Raw genomic sequence first — 18,545 nt, forward strand, 5'->3', positions numbered from 1 at the left:
TTGTTGTCCAAGCCAACGTTTTTGAAAATCCAAGCACCTAAAAGCAAATAAATGACTAATTACATCTTCATGAATGTCCACATAATAAATTTTTCCAAAATTGGAAGTGCTATTTTATAACAGCATAACAATTTTTAATCTCTCTATTAATAAAACAAGCATGCATTTTGAAGCAGTCATTTCTTAAAGCAAGAAAACTTCCTCTGAGAAGGTGAGCTGATGCGGAAGGCACAAATAAGCTAGAAATGTAACGTGAAATTTTGTGAGAGTGGTGGGAGTTGAGGAGGAGGTCGAATGGGATCAGGCTTGGAGAAATGTGAGATGTGGAGATGCAGGGGGAAAAAGTAGTTACATTGAACTGAGACAAGTAAAAGTAGGACAATGACTTTGCAGTGGGTATTCTGCATTGCTACTCTGCACAGCATTTGGTTGAAACCAGTGAGCAAATGAGTGAGAATTGTTCCAAAGTAGAAAGACAGGCAAGACTTTCAGAAGCCTGTAGTATATATATATGTGAGATATGTTAAATGTAAGATTCAAAAAGGGTGAAAGGATCATGTGCAGCTTGGCACCAGATGTCACACAGGAAAGAGTAAATATATTCAGGTTAATTAAAGCAGATGTATTATTTTGAGAGTACTGGAAATCTCTACCAGCGATTTTATTAAATGCTGCATGAAAAATGAAGAGTCAAATGCCAAATACTTAATCTGAGGACACGAGTCCAAATTTTTTCCAGTTCCCTCAGCAGCTTAAGAGGGAACAGAAGATGGGTTTTCTGTGGGCCATGTGATGCCATCCAGTGAGCACATGTCCCAGTAAACTCAAAAGAAGATTAAATACCAGATAAAGACTCTGCTTTATTCTGTCTCTGTATAGGTTAATTCCTAATCTGGGAGCTATTAACTTCACCTGGCACTTATGGCTTGCACTGTGACATATGAAAAAAATGTAATGTGGTGATTTTTATGAATGCTTATTGAATAGTAAGTAGAGCTATTGAAATATTATTAGATGATTTGTAATTTTTTAAAAAATGTGTCTTTTTATACAAACTTTAGATTTTCCATTGAAATATTTAAAAGACCTAAACTGGAATATTTTTAATTTTTATTAGGAGTCTGAACCACTCTGATTCAGAAGGATTTTGCAGCATTTCTTGAGAGCTGTCTTTAACACTACTTTTCCTTCTATTCTCCTTACTAGGCTGGATTTTCTGGCTGGACTCTGTATTCCATAATGTTTGATGGATATGGATACTTACGGTGCATTTCCCCTTGCACGCATCACGGAGAGGTAAGTGCAGAGAGGAAATGCCACAGGGATTCACACTTGAGACCCCAGAATGTAAATAAAGGCATTGAAATTGCATGAGGTCCTATTTTCAAAAGATTATATTCATCTCAGTCTTTGTAAAATTCTTCTTTTTTCCCCATAATTTTATTGCAAAACCTGACTAACTCTCCTACTGAGCCCTCTGTCATTTTTACCTCTTGATTCTTTAGAAATAATTAAAAAAAAAAGTTCTGTTGGGTTTTGGACTTAAGCTTTCCTATCTGCTCAGTGTAATTAAGGTGTGTAATAGGACTCAACAAAGTTGCAATAAGGAAAAAAATGTGTTACAAAAAATTGAGCCCTTGTTTCTATGTTTTCTAGCTCTGAATTTTTCTCAGGATACCATCCAGGTAGCGTGTGCAGTACTTTTCCTCTTGTTGTCTTTGAACAGAAAACATCCTTTCTTAAGTTTCCTCAATGGTTTTCTGTGTAAAAAAAGAGCAATAGAAAAACTTTCCTACCTTTTGTGATACAGCTATTTTTTCCTGCTCTTCTACAGCAGCTTAAGTTGGGATAATTTATTTTTCCCATGCAGCAGAATTTCTGTTGCTATTTTTCAATAAGGTTTCTAAAAATTGCATTTGTATTTCCATTCAGAGCTAATGTATTGGATTCTTACTCTTATCATTATGGTTACAATGACCCTCTTTTTTTTTAATATTTATCTAACCACATTACACAAGTTTAAAATATACAGGAAATGAAATCATAACTCCACATTTGAAGCATAGACTTAGTGTGGTCATGGCCTTGTTTACCCTTTAGTGTTCTTCAAACAAGCATTTGCTGCCTTTTGCCAGTGCCAAGGTTAACCCTCATAAAACAATAGAAAACAATTCCCCTGTGAAATAGTATTTATACCAAGCAATCTATTTAAAAATATTTAACATTCTTAGATGCTCTGTGTGGATCTAAGTGATACATTATTGCCTTTCCTGGCCAAGCTCACAGAAATACATTTTTTCCATTTAAGAAATGTGAAAACAAGGTTTATTCATTTTGGAATTTTGATTCTGAACCATTTCAATCCACTTCTTTCTCCTTCTGTGAAGCTCTTCTGCTGTGGGATAAAATTATTTGTTGATATCATGCTGTAATGGATGGATGTATTACATGCTTATGTGGACAGAGGGAAATTTATATCCCCGGGGGACTGCAAAAGTAGGTAGGATCCTTCAGTCTGACAAATTGCTCAAGTTGGTGTGAATGAAACAAACAAAAAAAAAAAACCAAACCAAAACACCACCACAAAAGCAAACCCCCTTTGTGTTGATGAATGGGGAACTGAAGTTGAGGAACAGAAAACAGTGACACAGAGCTCACCTAAGCCCTGGCTCAGGGACTCTCCCATGAATAAAGCATGCTGTGTATGGCCTGTGGTGTTCCTGAGAGCTGGAGGCAGAGGCCAGCTGCACTTCCAAGCATGACATATGTTATCAACTTGTGGCCCTGAGATGCTGAGTAGTGAGATGGAAGAAATCAACTTCCCTTGACCAAGGCAAGCAACAGAAGTTGCTCAAAACACAGTAAGAGGCACAGTTGTGGCATGCTGCTTTTCCTTCTAGGAACTACCATTTCCTAATCTTTTATGCCTTCTTCAAATGACCATCCCATCCACCATGCTCTGTTTCTCTCTGATCATCATGAAAAGCTAGAGGAGATGCCTTAAGGTGTTCCAATTTAGTGCATGTATTGAGGAATGATAAGTTGTGCAGAATTAAAAATTTCATAATTTCATATTACTCAGAATTCAAGCCTATGAAGTTAAGTTTTTCGTCACTTCCTTTAGTCTTCCCAATACTTCAGGAGTGTAAAGAAGAATGAATGAATGTAGACTATTCAGAAAATTGTGGCCTCTAACTTAATGTTCTCCTTTTTAAGTGTTTTTTATTTCTAGGAATTCAACCCATTTGATTTGAGAAATTGTCAGACCACTTTTCATTTGGTAGAATGCAGCATTATTTTCTTTAAATTTCACAGACTAATACTTAGTGTAACCTCAGTTGCTGTGGGCTGTCTTGAGGATATGTGAGGTTCATCTTTATTTCTTTCAGAAGGAATGAGATTGTGTGTTATGCACCACACAGAGAGCGACATGGGAGTGGAGAAGGAGCATGCCTGCGCAACAGCAGTTTTACAGGGCTTGAACCCATAGCTACTCTGTTGCAGGGCCAGAGTTTGTACAGAGTTACAACGTGTCTATGCCTGAAGAGCAATGATAGATGTTGGGTTTGGAGTTTCCATGGATTAAGTATTGGGAAGATAACCCATTAGGGAATCCTTGCATTTGAACTTTTATGATGTTCCCCTACTGTGCGTGTCATTACAGAAGGAGGCTACACCTGAAATTTCCACTACTTTCAGCAGTAATATTATTAGGAATGTTATTTCTGATGTATTCATTCTTCATCTGAATATAACAGATTTTAATATGAGTCAGTCATGTATAGCATTTCTGGGCCCAGAGTTATTCTCCTTGCTTTCGCTATAACACACATAGGCATGTCTAAAAGGTATTCCCCAGCACCTTTCTTAGCTACTTACCTCCTCCAATGACTCTTTAAATCACCTAGGCAAAGTAAAATGCCTGCATCTTGTAGAATGAGACTATGTATCACTGAGAACTAAGCTGGGCTTGAAGTTTTGTATACATTCAAGTCTATTTTCACTACCTTGTTGGTGAAAATAACAGAGAACCTGTCATCTTGCACAGTGTTTGTGTATGCCAGGAATGGATTTTTCTCTCAGGTCAGTTTCCAGTGTCTTGAGCTGGTGGGGTCCCTTGATGTTTATCACCTGCATGTTTAACAGCTACCTTCCTGCTTTAGTGTCAATTCATTTACAGTGAATAGTAGTCAGCTGTGAAGTGAAGAATTGCAAAGCACAAGGTAAGGATTACAAGCTAGATTAACTGTAAAAAAATGAAAGACAAGAATTGTGTTCAAGAGTTTTCCATTGAGGTTTGTTTTTTTGAGCAGTTAGATGTGTTTTCATCAACTTCTACAAAGAATTTATCAGTTTTGTATCAGAACTTAAATATTGAGTAGCTCCTTTGTAGAGGAAGGGTCTGCCCTAAGCTAAGTGTAAGCTTAGAGCCTTAGAGTGCCAGAGTCCTAGATAAAAGAGAACAGGGAGATGCAGGAGATAGTTCAGCAAGTAAGATAGCAGAGGCTGTAGGTGATTCTGTATGGTAAAATACTAAACAGCAGAAGTTACTTAAGAGCCTAATGAGGAAACTGGTAGGAGAAACAAAAGTGGGAATGGCTGAAGGTAGCTGGTACTGCGGGGTCAGCCTTAGCTCAGATCAGGCATTGTTACAAGTACACTGAGATAAAGCCTGAGGACTTGGCAGCAACAAAGTGTGAGTGGCACGTTACTCCAAGGGGGGAAACAGCTGCTCTCACTAGGAATTCAGAAATGAGACTTTAAATTACAACTTTTGTGCTTTGGAAAAGGAGTAGTGGGCAACTAAGGCTTCCTGTTTTCATATTCTTTTCTGTGTTCTATGAAATGCATTTTAAAAACTCATTTGATTCAACATTTGTGAATGGATGAAGTACCATTTGTTAAACAGCCATTATTAATTTCTCTATATGTCTGGTTGAGAAATGAGACTTGACCTAGTGTTTATTAATGACACTGAGAAATTGAACTGCTTCATTACTGCTAATGAAGACCTGGCAGAAGGTTTAAATTTAGATGTGAAGTGACCCTCTGGGAAGAAACTGGATGGGTTTCTTTAGTACGTGGTATATGAGTTCAAGATAGTTTGGGGTCTTTTTTCTTTTAAATACCATTTTCCTGATGTTTTATCTAGCTTGTTCCCATAAACTGTTCAAAATGGGGGGAGATGATGGTTGTGCTTTCACATAGTATTCTTTTTCTCTGTGCTAATATGTTCAGAGAGCTTTTCAATGAAGGGAAAAGAACTTGAGACATATAAACCCCAAAATCTTAATATTGTCCTATAAATAACTTATTTACTGACTTGTGCAACTCAGACTTGAATGATAAATACAGTCAGCATAAATGATGAGATTAGGGTTTTTGTTGCCAGGAGTTGGGCATGTTTTAAGTTGCGGATCTGGAATCATAGCAAGACGTTACTAGGAATGTTTTCAGCTCATGAAGCATACTGATTCTAAAAGTGAATAAAATGAGTGTTTGTACTGCTCTTTTGAAATGGTAGAAGTGAATTTGTATAATGGTGTAAAGTATAATAGTTGGAGGACCTCTACTCCATCCTAGCAAAAGCTATCCACTTAACTCTAAGAAATTAAATGTGCTGTAATTTTATTAATACTCTTCTATTGACCTGTATATGAATATTTTTAACTCAGTTTCACAAATAATGAAGTAGAATGAGACAAGTCAGATGTTTAACTGAAACCATTGGACAGATCACTGATGGATTTAGAAATAACCTTTTGCTGAGAAAGTCAGCAGGGAGACTGTGGTAAACAACTTTCTCAACTTTGTGTAGGACACCTTTTTCTTGAGAATGGAGTGGCCTTTGTTCCTTGAGAACACATACATTTGTATGTCTGTCACTCATGGCTTGTTTATCTGAGGTTTGTGGGTTACAGAATCTCTTTGGAAATATCCAGAAGATCAAGCAGAAGAGGACAGGGAAAAAGGATAATAAGGAAAGAAGGGAGGAGCAGCTGATTTTCTTTAAAAAAGGGGTGGGAGTACCAATAGCATGCAAATGAGGACAGAGAATGTATGACTGAGAACCAAAGACAGAGTGACGACAGGACAGGTCATAAAACCTGGAGGTGCTTGTTGGGGAGGGTATAAACCTGATGTGTTGAAAATTGGATTTTAGAATTGGGAACATCCAGGTAATTACCAGAGACAAGGAGGTAGTTAATTCTATTGTACTTGGCCCTTGTGAGAGCTGAGAGAACACTTTGCATGACTTAAGCTGTCAGTTTAAGGTAGGTGTACGGAAGAACCATTCAGGTTATCTGGAAAATGGATGGCTTATCATATCAGAGAACACTTAAAAGATTTGGTTTGTTTAGACTGGGTAAATAAAGGCTAAGACAAGATATGATTGCTGCCTATAAATACGTCAAGGGAATAAACAACAGGGACTAGAAAAATAAAATACTACATAAGCTAAAGGTCAATATTAGCAGAATTACCAGAGGTCATGAATAAATTCAGGTTGAGAAAAAGAAGTGAGTCCATTATATGGTTTTCTACAGCACCTGGAGTCTAGAAAGGAAGATTTAAAGTACTGTATGCACCCTATGCTCAAATGAGTCTGAAATTGTGTGAAGGTGGGTAGGTTACCCTGTCAAGGCAACCTTCTTTTGAAACATGTGAATCCATCATGCAATTCTGTTTCAGCCCAGATCTAAAGCATGGGCTTCTGTCCTTAGCTTACCTTGAGAGCAGTGTGTAAACAATGTCCCAGGGATTGGAAATGAGTTTCCTAATGTGAAAACTTTCAAAGATTTGTAAAATTTACTCACTTCTAAATAGGATGAAGCAGCACCTCTGCAGTTTTTCATCAAGAGGCAGAAGGTGAATGGGTGACTGCATAGTTTTTTTGCACAGCTGGAGTAAGAAAACCAGGGAGCTTAGTAGTAATGTGGTCAGTAACAGCACCTCACTGTTGGGTTTATTGGAAGAGGCTGGGTATAAGTGGAGAGGAGGGTTCCCAGCAGCACATGTTAGTCTCTGTGGTGGGTTGGCCTTTAGGGTTTAATGTAAACAGCCTGATTTGCACAACTGCGCGAATCCAGCCATCTTAGATGTGCATGAAAGCTACAGAAGTGTTTTCAGGCTGCTAGTAGTTGCCTAGGGAGTCAGCCACCTTGCTGCTCTCACTTGATAAATGTGGCTTAATAATTAATTTCCATCTGGAGATGTTACTTCTCTAGCTTGTCTAAGCCTGGACAAGGAATTTGCTGACTCAGGTGCACATTAGGGAGCTAATCTTCATTATTGCTAATGAACCAATTAAGGAAGTATTGTAAGGAGTCTTTGCTTTTTTCAAGAGATAATGCATTTGAAGTTTTGGTATGTAGCTGTACAATATGGTTTTTGTTTCCTGGGTTGTACCCTGGATATTATACATAGGACAAAGCTCAGTTAGAGCCTCAATTTCCAAGTGTAGCAAGCATAACTAAAATGAAAACTGTTAGATTAGCTGCTGCTACAAATGGAGGATGTTGAGCATTGTTAATAGGTTATTTATCCTGATGAGGTAAATATTGTTTCAGATTTTATTTTCAATGTATGGTATCTTCATTATTTTCTGTAGGCTATAGAAATGATTTGTCATGTTCCAGATTCTTCTGACAGTCTCTTCATTTACTTCCAGAAATGAGGGAGGGGAACAAGGTTTGTTTTTTTCAAAAGGGTGATAGATTAACAGATTGTAATTGATTTTTTTGCCCCCAAACAACCTGTGGGAGTGATTTTCTTTGCCTAGAAAAGTCATTTATAAGAAATGGAGAGAACCTACTTACAGTGTAAGCAATGCCAGTTTAAAAGGTGTTTAACAGTGCGAAAAGGAAACTTACAAGTTGATCTTTTTTTATTTAAGACTCTGTGGAATACTGATTTACTTGACCTTTGAGAACATCTTAACAAGATTATGATGAGCAATTAATGGTAGCACTGGGACAGGGCATCAAGTCAGATGAAATCCTCACTTGTTCTGGAGCTTATATAGCACACACTCATGTAAGTTCTGGGGATACATCATGGCCCCAGACACAAAGCCCCACTAACTCTTCCTTTCTCAGCACTGTTATTTCCTTGCCTGTGGTGCAAAAAGTCACTTTTTTTTTAACCTAGTCTCTAATCAAATGAGTTATCTTCCCCTAGATCTTGGAAAATATTCTGGACAATCTTTTGCACATTTTTTTGTAAGTTTAGGCACAACACACCTCAAGTAGTTGCATTCATATCATGCTGTAAGTCCCTTAGCCTTGGCGAAATTGCAGCTTGGATGAATTTGGTCTTATCAGCGTTGTGGAAACAGCAGTGGGTGTTGTGATGTGATACCAGTGAGCTTTGATGGAGATGGTTTTAACAAACTCATCTTTCAAGTCTTGACTGGATTTGGAGTTAAGTTGTTAGTAACTGTTGTGGGAAGAACTATATTTAATTTTTATCTATGACATAAAGTAATGAGGGAACTTCATTGGTTATCTTGATTTCATGATAAAGCATATGTCTAACAGGATGTATTTCTCCCCATAAATGAAACAGAAATTCTGTATAACCCAGCATGATTGGTGACCTACATTTCAAAACCCCTATTTTTAATCATACTATGAATTTTTCCATATATCTCTTTAAAAAGAATCTTTTCAGTTTCCATCTCTCAAAAGACAAGAATTTCTAGCTAAGAATATACTCTTTATTCTTTCCCACAATGTTCTTCCAGTTATATTTGAATCTTAATTTGTTTGCCATGTGAGCAAAGCAGCTGTCTATTATGTGTTCACAAAGCCAGGTCTGTATGTGATTATGTAATACACATGTGCTTCAAGTATCTCCAAACAGAATTCAAATGTTTCTAAATCCAGCTGTGTAGTACACTACTGACTTTGTTTCCTGTTATCCTTCAAATTCTGAGAACAGATCAGTAGAAGTTTGACTCCTTGTCTGTTACTGTGTTTTATCCAGACTAGAGTACAAGGTTGAAGTTCTGAGATATTTGGCCACATTTTCACAGCAAGTGGAGTCTGATGGGAGGTTTGCTGTGTAACTTGAGGCTTATATCTTTCTTCCTTTAGAGTAGAAGTTTTGAATTATTTTTTTATAAGTTACTAACAGTTACTATAAATCAAGCTCTAGTTACTAACCACCACCTGTTATTGCAAAGAAAGGAAGGGACACTAGTAATAGTACAGACTTAAAGAGAGTGGATAAGAGGAGCCTCTGTATTGCAACTTTATTTGCTTTAGAGGTGGGAAAGAATGTCAGAGAGAAAAGGCTGAAGTCTGGAGAACTCAGTATGAGTTTGAGTTTTCAGCAGTAGGTTCTAGAAGACATGGCATGGATCTAGCTATAGGGCATACCCACCATCTGCCCTATGGGTCCAAAAGCCTTATTTAAGCTTACGTCTGGGCCTTCAATCCTGGCCTGAGCTATATCACAAATGTTGTACCTGTTCCCAGTCCTGTTCCTGAATAATTGTTTGTACTTCCCTGTTTGACCTTGCATCTGACTTGTTACCTGGCATTTACCTGATGATCACTGGACCATTGTCAGGACCTGTTGTCGTCACCCACCATGGGTGCTGTGGTACTGTGCCCTGTGGGAGAGCTCACTGCCCAGACAGTGTTGAGGCCCTCCTCGGCTCCCCCCTAGCCTTCCCTTAGGGAGCAGCCCAGCTCTTGCTGCTCCATCCCACTGTCCTTCACAGTCTTTTTCTGATTTTTATGGTGTCAATAATAAGACTACTCAAATGATGAAAGTCACCATTCTGAATGTTGGAATCATCCTCAGAAATGGATATGGTCCATTCTGATATGAGAAAGAGGATGGAGGGGGGAAGCATACAACTTTGTTCGAGTAACTGTGAAATTTATACGTAGACTCTGCATCTCTTGGATGATGGTAGAGATATTAACAGTGGATTCTCATTTTGACTTTGTTCTGAGATAAATGTTAATAATAAAATGGCAGTTCATATTTTAGCAGTATGTAAAGATCTCTTTTTGAATGGCTTTATCTTCCAGTGATTTTTGTTAAGGAACAGGCATTGAATGACAGTATTCGGGTAGTTGGCTTTCTTACAAAACTGAATTCATAGTGTTTAGAGGAAAAGTTCCTGTCCATTCTGCAACAATTATTTCCAGAACAGTAAGCTAATGGTAAGTTGGATCTAAGATTATTATATCTGCTGCTTCCTTAAGGTAAACTTAATTTAGGAATGTATTATTCTCAGAGCTTGGCAAATAACAAGGATTTATCACAGTAACTGATTGTCAGTCATTTAAAAAAAAAAAAATGAAACAAACCCTCTAGGTTATAATCCAACTCCCCTGTGATTATCAGGCTGAGACCCTGTAAAAGAGCTGTTGATGTAACCCTGAAAGAGTCTGTCCAAGCCACCTTTGAAATACATGTGTGAAAAACAGTTCCAAATATACTGGTGAGCATTACAAGAAAAAAGATATGTGGCATTTACAGGAAACATTTATTCCATATTGTGCAAGAGTTACTGAAGCCACTTGCAGTGATATATTTAAATTGTTTGGGGAGGTGGAGGTTGGGAATCCTGAGACCTAAGCATATGTTAAATGTTAGATGTGAGACTTTCAATTTCACCTAACTTTTAGTGTGAACAGATGGGAATTTTTGTTTCCTCATTCTGTGAGTTACCTTTAAGAATTCCATCCTAGAGTGAGTTCAAGACACTTTTTTTTTTCCTGTGACAGTCACATATTAGAAAGGACTGGATATCTGAGGATATGCTGATACTTTTCTCTTCCTTTAAGAATTTCATAGAACAACAAATAAATTGTGCTATGCATGTGCAACTATCTTCTATAAACATAATGAAAAACTATAGAAAATCATGAAAACTGCTGGATTGCCAGTGAGTGAAGGTGATAGACTTGACTTTTTCTGTTTCTTTTAAAAGACAGCATATAGAAGAACTAATAAAGAGTTGTTGACACATCACGGCAAGTATGAATATATACTCATTGAAAACTGTTCTCCTACACCTTTTGCATTCTCCTGCTTGTAGTTATTGGTGAGATTTTCTAAAAGGAGGAACTGTGTTTTCAAGATCAGATGACAAATATATCCTGAAACCTTTATATATGAAAAATTTTCCAGCACTGCCAGCTGCTGATGTCATTTCAGAAACATACTTAGTTTTCCTTGTGATATCAGAATGGGTTGCTATGGAAGTTAATTTTCAATCTCAGCCTAGTTCTGGAAAGAAATAGAAGAATAACTTGACATTGTAGGTCCATTTTTTTCCCCTCATTTCTGTCACAGCCTAGAAGAAACAAAATTACTGCTTAAGTAGTATGTTGCTCATATATATTTAAACAACACTGGTGTATAATGCCACAAAGAAGCACGTACCAATATGCAATTAGGCAGCAGTCTGTTAAAAAAAAAACCAACAAAACAACAAAAAAACCAAAACAACAAAAAACAACCCACCTATTAGATGATCAGAATACAGGCTTATGTTTCACAGGGTCAGATAAGCTTATCCACTATGACGACTACAGTTTCTGAGAACTTCAGTATTTGGAATTTGGGTTGCAATCTCGATAGAGGCTTGACTTAATTGACTTTAATGATCTTTGGCCAGGCACTAAACACCACAGATTTTCACTGTACCAAGTGACTTTTCACACTGAATAGGAGGTGACACGTGTGTGTGTGTGCACGCGTGTGAAGGAAATACTTCAATTTGAATAAAACTGAGCAATCTTCAAACAATGTGACACTTCCAGTTCCTCAGGCTCTACATGGAACCTAATTCACACTGAATGTAATCAGTTACAGTTCAGTGTTGGCTAATCTTCAACTGAAATCAATAAATCAGCCTGGACAGGGAGGGATTAGGCAAGTCAGAAACATGTACTGTGATGTTTGCTTTTGTAGTCTTTTTGAGAGGTCAGATAATGGAGACATCAATTAAAAGCAGGATAAACATCAGGCTTCTTCCAGTGCAATAGCCTTTTCCTTTCTTAAATGGGAGTGTCAATTTAGCTTCAGAGCAAGCTGCCAAATCATTGGTTATGTTTATATCCAATATATCACAGACATGGCCAGTGAAATCTTTAGTGTTCAAACTTGTTTTATAGAAAGCAGAGTGTAGATTTTGAGTGAAAATGTCAGTGTTCACACCCACTTTACAGAAAACAGTGGTTTTTTCAACCTCATTCACTTTCCAGTGTTTGTTCCAATTATATCAGTATGACTTCAACATTCAGAATGAAAGTTGGTTGTGATGCATATATATGTGATGGAAATACTTCAGTTTGAATACAACTGAGCAAACCTCAAACAATGTGCCACTTGTAGTTTCTCAGGCTCTAAATGGAACCTGAGTGTGCTATCTCCTAAGTGTCTTTGTCAACAATGATAATTCCTTCTGTGGAATGAAACTACGATATTTATCCATTGACCTTTATTATCCAGGCTGTTTCATGTAAATAACCTTTTTTCCTCCACTGCCCTGTAATCCGATAGACTTGGTAAATGCCATGGTTTTATCTTTCGTGGATGTGATTTTGTTGTATGGATCTTTTTTCAGGGCAGAGGGGATATTTTGGTTCACAGCCTTGTTTTATAGGCCTCAAACAATGATGCCTCTAGTAGTCAGAGGTGCCATCACTGAGGCTGCTGTTTAACAAGTAAAGTATATGATGAATCAGAACATCTGTGAGAAGTGGTTTGGCAGTGAGTTTGTCCTTAAACGGAAAAGTGTTTTGGCTGTTCTGATTCTAAGGGCTTGTAGTCTTGGGCTTACAGAGAGAAGTACATGGAGGGCCTTTATGGAGTTGTGTTCTGCTCCACAACAGATGCTATTATTTGGCTGTTGCTCAGAAAATTTACACGCATATTATTAGAAAAATGAGCCAAAATGCAACACTCTGTGATAGTTGATGGTGATTTCTTCTATTGTTTTTGATATTGCATGATTATTATGCAAGAAGGCACATCCAGCTGTGAGACAGATGGAGTCACATGTGTTTCCACACCCAAGAGGGAGGTTTGTGTACAGAGCTACAGTTAGGAATAAGACTGAGTGAATGATACCAAAGGTTATTCATACAGAGATGTCTGGATTTGTAGATAAACTCACTTGGATTGTGTGGGTGAGTGGTTGTTTTTGTGTTAACTTTCTGACTATAATAGAGTTTTTCTTGCATTTAAGTCTATAAAGCAGTAAATAATGAGGAAGTACTTGGATATTATTTGGGTCAGCAGTGTGAATTTAAGAATATTGTATAACTTGTGCATGTGATCTCTTTCCCAAGCTGGGGGTGGCTGTGCCACCTTCTTCCTTCTCCCCCAAACCAATGGCACTTTGCTACCACCACCACCTAGAAAAGAGGTGCCACGTTCTTTTTCTTTCTCACTTGCTACAGCACTGAAAAGCTCTGCAAAATGAGGTTAGAGCTGCTGCTGTGCTGTGAGCCTTCAGGATCAAATTATGTGAGGATAAATTCATTGTTTATTTGTGGGGCCTTCTTTTTTCCCCTAGATCAGTCAGAGCACAGAAGAGTTGCAGAGTCAGGAAAGCAGAGAACAGTCACTGCTTGCTTGCTGTAGCCTCAAGTAGAGGGAAGAAAGTATATTCAATAGTGCTCTGATTCCAGTTAGCAGTACCCTTGGACACTGGTCAGGGCTATAAACAGGCAGATCAAGGGGTGCCGGTATTATCCAGGACAGCTAGACTACATGTTTAAAAGGAGTGCTGTCTTCAATGTGAGTTAAAGTAGATTTTTTTTAAAGTAAGTGTTCGGATTGTCATTCTCTGTTATAACTTCCTCCTTTAATCTTTTGCCTTTTTGGAGACAATGGGACTAAAGATTTGTCCACGTTTCAGCCTTATGAACAGTCTCTTATGCCAACATAAAATTAGAACAGTGCAGCTAGGAGCTCTTGAGGGCTGAGTGAATGTACCAGAGGTAATTTGCAGATAGATATCTGAATCTTCCTAACAAACACCCCTCCCCTGTTACAGTCAAAGGTACTGGACTACTGTATCTTCCTTTTGTAAGAAAAATCACTGCTAGGATTAACGCAAGCACAGAGAATTTCAGATGAGGGAGAAGACAGTAAAGTTTACAAAACCAAATGTTGTCAGTAATCATAATTGTAAAGCTTCCATTCCTAGGCTATTGAGTAGTTTCCGAAGTGACTCTTAAAAATAATAAAATATTTGAGGACAGATGTTTTATATATTTTCTAATTCATCCTAGAACAAATCACATGCATATTTTCTTTTTTATTTCTCTATTATGTATCACACGCACTTCCTTGAAGAGATGTTACTCAATAAAAGTAATTCTTTTACAGGGACAGCTAAGTTCAGACCTGTGTCACTGCCTGCCCTCATTCCTTGGCATTTACTCTCAGATAAAACCAGCTGGATTCAAAAAAGTGTTTCAGGGCTGAGTGCTTCCATGACCTGGAACTGGAGCAGCTATAATTGACAACAGTTCCCTTTCTTATATTTGCCTTGATAAGCAAAATCCTTTTCCTTTCAGTGATGTTTTCAACTTATCCAGGTATGTTGCTCTCATCAATATCAGTGATTGTTTGTCTGCTGGAGACCTTTGGACTCTGCACCACTCCTATTCACATGATGGTCTCACATTCCTCTTGGAGGCAAAAAATGTGTGTTCACGCTGCTAGGGAGTGGAAACTTACTGATTGTACAGAGGTTGGCAGAAACTCTTCTTCCAACCTCCTGACAGGAGCAAAGAAACAGGCTGCATTTGTGTAGTGCCAAGCCAATAAAAGCCTTCCTATCTCTGCACTGATGTTTCTTTGCTTCCTGTCTGTCCCTTCCTCCAAACTCAGGACAAGTATACAAAGCAAGAAGGCTTTTTGTTCCTGTGCCTAGTCAGTGATGGAGGCAAGGTTTGGAGCAAATGGAGTCCCATTGTAATAACATTGCTGTTGAAGCCCTGCAAGTGGAACTGCCTACAGCAAGTGCACAGATGGTTTAATGTCTGACACATCCATTTATATTAACATATTATAGCAGAAGATGGAACTGTTCCTGTGGAGCCCCCAAATGAATTTGCAGTGCAAACTGGTTTTCTAGTGCTTGGAGACCTGTCCATGCTCCTTGTTTTAACTCTGTGCTAGCCACAGTCCAGACCATGGATAAAACTGCAGTGAAACTGTGAAGTGGCTGCTCTCTACTGTTACAGTTCAATAACTGCGTGAACTTTTGTTTTTATTGTAATATTAATTTACTTAAGTTATTGCCTGTAGTGGAAGTAGATACTTGCATATTGCAAAAGCAGTATCAATGTATGGCTATATTGTAAGAGGATAGCTCAGTGCATAGGATATTTTTCCCATTCTCCTTTTTAAAGCATCCCTACCAGTAAGCTTTAAGAAAGTAGTTCAAACACACTTGTTGACCCCAAAGCCATAACTATGTAGATGCTTTTGGGGAAGGCTTGGTGAGCTATTCCTGAAGGCTCAGTGCAAAACCAGCTGGTTTCTACCTTTCTTTCTATCGCTTGATGCCTTTTTTATGAAGTCCTATAAAATACGCCTCTTGAACGAGACATTCTATGGGCACTTACATAGTCAGACATGCACATTGATCAGCATTAAAGGTATGTCTCAAATTTCATCAAAATATCCAAGACTAGCTTTTCAACTAGGTTGCAATAAACTTTTATTTTTGCAGGCATGCATTTGCATCCAGTATGCCTGAATTTATGATGTATATAAACCTAGCAGAACAAAGCCTTAGTGATCTATAATGGTGCTATTAAAACTGCCAATCTGATACTGGAAATTTACATCTAAAAGCAGATACTCTTATCCTTACAGAATGGTAAGGAAAAGTAAAGCACTAAGTCTGAGTTTGGCTAAGTTACAGTGCAGTACTGAATGTAAATACACTGTCAATAAATCTCTGGGTATGAATGCCAAGGGAGCGGAGGATTAGTGCTGTACCATTAGTTATGTTGAGATGTATTTTGAAGAATTAAGAATGTGAAAAACTGTTTTTATTATCAGCAAAATCCATAAGGCTTAGGTTCAGTTAAAAGGTTCTGCTTTCCCAAGAAGTTTTAAAAACCCTATTAAACACAGGGACCCAACTTGCACTTCCAAGAAGATAAGACAGATGAGCTAAGACTTTTTCCCTCCCTCCCTTTTTGTTCTCCTACTTGACTGCTGGCTGTGGCCATGCTATGACTCACCAGCCATTCTGCATGGGGAGCATTTGAGCTGGAAGTGAGCGGAGGACGAGTGGGTGGTTGGAGACTCTGTCCCCACACTTGTCAGTCAGTTATTTCCTCTCTTTGGGAACATGGGAACAGTCGTTGCACTGTTCTGCTGGACAGGTGGAGTACTTAGTTCAGCCCTGTATTAATTCAGAGAAAGAAGGTACCAAACTTGGTAGGCTTTTCAGAAAGACATTGATAAAAGATTGAGTTGTTCTGGACTTTTTCCCCACCCTTGCTGCTTTTCCCTCTCCTAGCTGCACACAGTCATTGCCATGACGTCACAGCACACTTGTTATGTACTATCTGTGCTGCATCACTTTTCTAAAAGGCAGTTTTTCTCTGCAAGTACTACCTCTGCTGAGAACGCTGAACCTTTGTAGTCTCTAGTCATTTCTAAGTAACAGAATTGCCAGAACATGTGACACCGAAGAGGCTAGCGTGGCTAAAGTTCGGTAGCCTCTGGTTAAACCTCTACAACATAAGCAGGGAGAGAGAAAATGTCAAGTAGTGGATGGAGAGAAAGTCAGACAACTTGAATCCCAAGATGCTGTGTTATTGCTTGGGGTTTTTGTTCATGAGCATTGAGTACTTTCACTTTCAGTGGTTTATCTTTTGTTGGCAAATGATTCTTGCATTGCTTGCTTTTTATGTGAGAAAATATTTTCTTTTGGAAAGCAGTGGGAGTACTTAAAAATTTTAAAACAAAGGGAATTTGGTTTATGGAGCCATGACCAATATGCAAGATTATATATAAAAGTGTTTCACTTAGCTGAAAATCCTGAGAACAAGTGAAACTCAGAGAAAATGGAGAACTCTTCAATGCAATGAGTGGCTAGATGCCTTGTTTTGGTTAGCTTGTTTGACTTCAAGAACACAAAGAAATTTATGAAGAATTATAATGCTATGAGGACAGTTGTTTGAACTTTGGATTTGCTGATACCAACAGCCTGCTGATATCCTTGAGAGGAAAATCCTTGGTAGCAGTGCAAAACAAGCTCAGCGCTTTCATCTGTATTGTCAAAAGCTTTGCTGAAAATTAGGCTAGTGTGAATAAAAGAGGAGAGAGAAAGAGTTGTTGTATGGTCTGCCTAGAAAAATAACAGAGATGAAGGAAGCAGTGGTCTGATGTGAATGAAGTTAAGAATAAGATTGAACACTTGGATTTGATTGCCCTATGGTGTGGTGAGCTCCCTCAAGAGTTTGATTGCATCTTTATGTAAAGCTTATTTAATTCTGAAGTTAGATTGTATGTTTCTCAGCAGAAGATGTATCTTTGAGCTTATCTAGGAAAAGCACATAGAGGTTATGGGGAATAATCAGTTCTTCAAAAAATTGCAAAATGGGAATCCAGAAGTCCTAGTTTAGGCCAGAAATAATACTAAAGCCATAATGTAGGCTCCCCCTCCTTTTAGCATGTAGCAGGATTTGGATTTGGCCTTTATGTTCTGCCTCCTATCTGACATTCAACAGTTCTGAAGAAAATTGTTATGTTGACAACTCGTGATAACGCAAAGCAGAACTTGTACTGGAAATGTTCTCTTTTTCAGCCAGTTATCAAAGTCCTTGCAGTTTCCCATCAAAGCAAGCGAATCCACAACAATGTATTGAATGTGGTAGTTGAACCTGAATGCGTAAAACCCAACCAGCATAAAGACACCCACTTAATTGCTTTGGCTGATGCTATCTGTTATTTAATTGTAATGTATATTTCCCATCCTTCACCTATTTCACTTTCTTGTGTTCCATCTTGCTTTCAAGTTGCTATCTGCCCAGCTTTGAACTGTCCTTACCAACTCCCTTTGAACCCAGCTTCAGCTGGAAGCAGGCCCAGCCTGTGGTCAAAAGGGCCTAAAACTAATTTGTTGTAGCAGAGATGTATTTGACTAGAAGCAGACAAAGATGTGCTTTGTTAAGTGTTAGGCTTTCATGCTGCCTTCCAGCAAGGCAGAGCTGAAAACTGTAGTCCCTTTAAAAGCAGTAATGCAATTATGTGTTTTATAAATGCTTTAAAAATCGTTTAGTGAAAAGCAGCCAGTTCTGTTGTTAGCAGCAATGCTGGGGAAGGCGGTGTAAGAGCACAAGATGGTGTATTTCAGGGGTCCTCAGCACTGGGGTGAGTGAAACAACCAGAAACCACCACCACCTCCGAGATTGGTGTGTAAGGCATGTATTGGGCAGATAGCTACAAAAGCATTGTAACAGTACCTTCTAGCTACTAAATATGCATTGGGTAAGTAAAAATTGATTACTACTGTACTATTGCTACTACTACCACCA

The 18,545-nt window shown here is 38.3% G+C and overlaps 1 long non-coding RNA gene across 2 annotated transcripts in view; it reads left to right on the top strand.

Moving 5' to 3' along the window:
- Window positions 1-18,545, top strand: part of LOC129209794 (uncharacterized) — a 34,525-nt gene that overhangs the window by 553 nt on the left and 15,427 nt on the right. For both annotated transcript variants that reach the window (XR_008578214.1, XR_008578215.1), the window contains exon 3: window positions 1,207-1,296. This is a non-coding gene — a long non-coding RNA (uncharacterized LOC129209794). The remainder of the gene's footprint in view (window positions 1-1,206; window positions 1,297-18,545) is intronic.

The sequence above is a fragment of the Grus americana genome, chromosome 9 (assembly GCF_028858705.1).
Source record: "Grus americana isolate bGruAme1 chromosome 9, bGruAme1.mat, whole genome shotgun sequence".
Taxonomy (NCBI): domain Eukaryota; kingdom Metazoa; phylum Chordata; class Aves; order Gruiformes; family Gruidae; genus Grus; species Grus americana.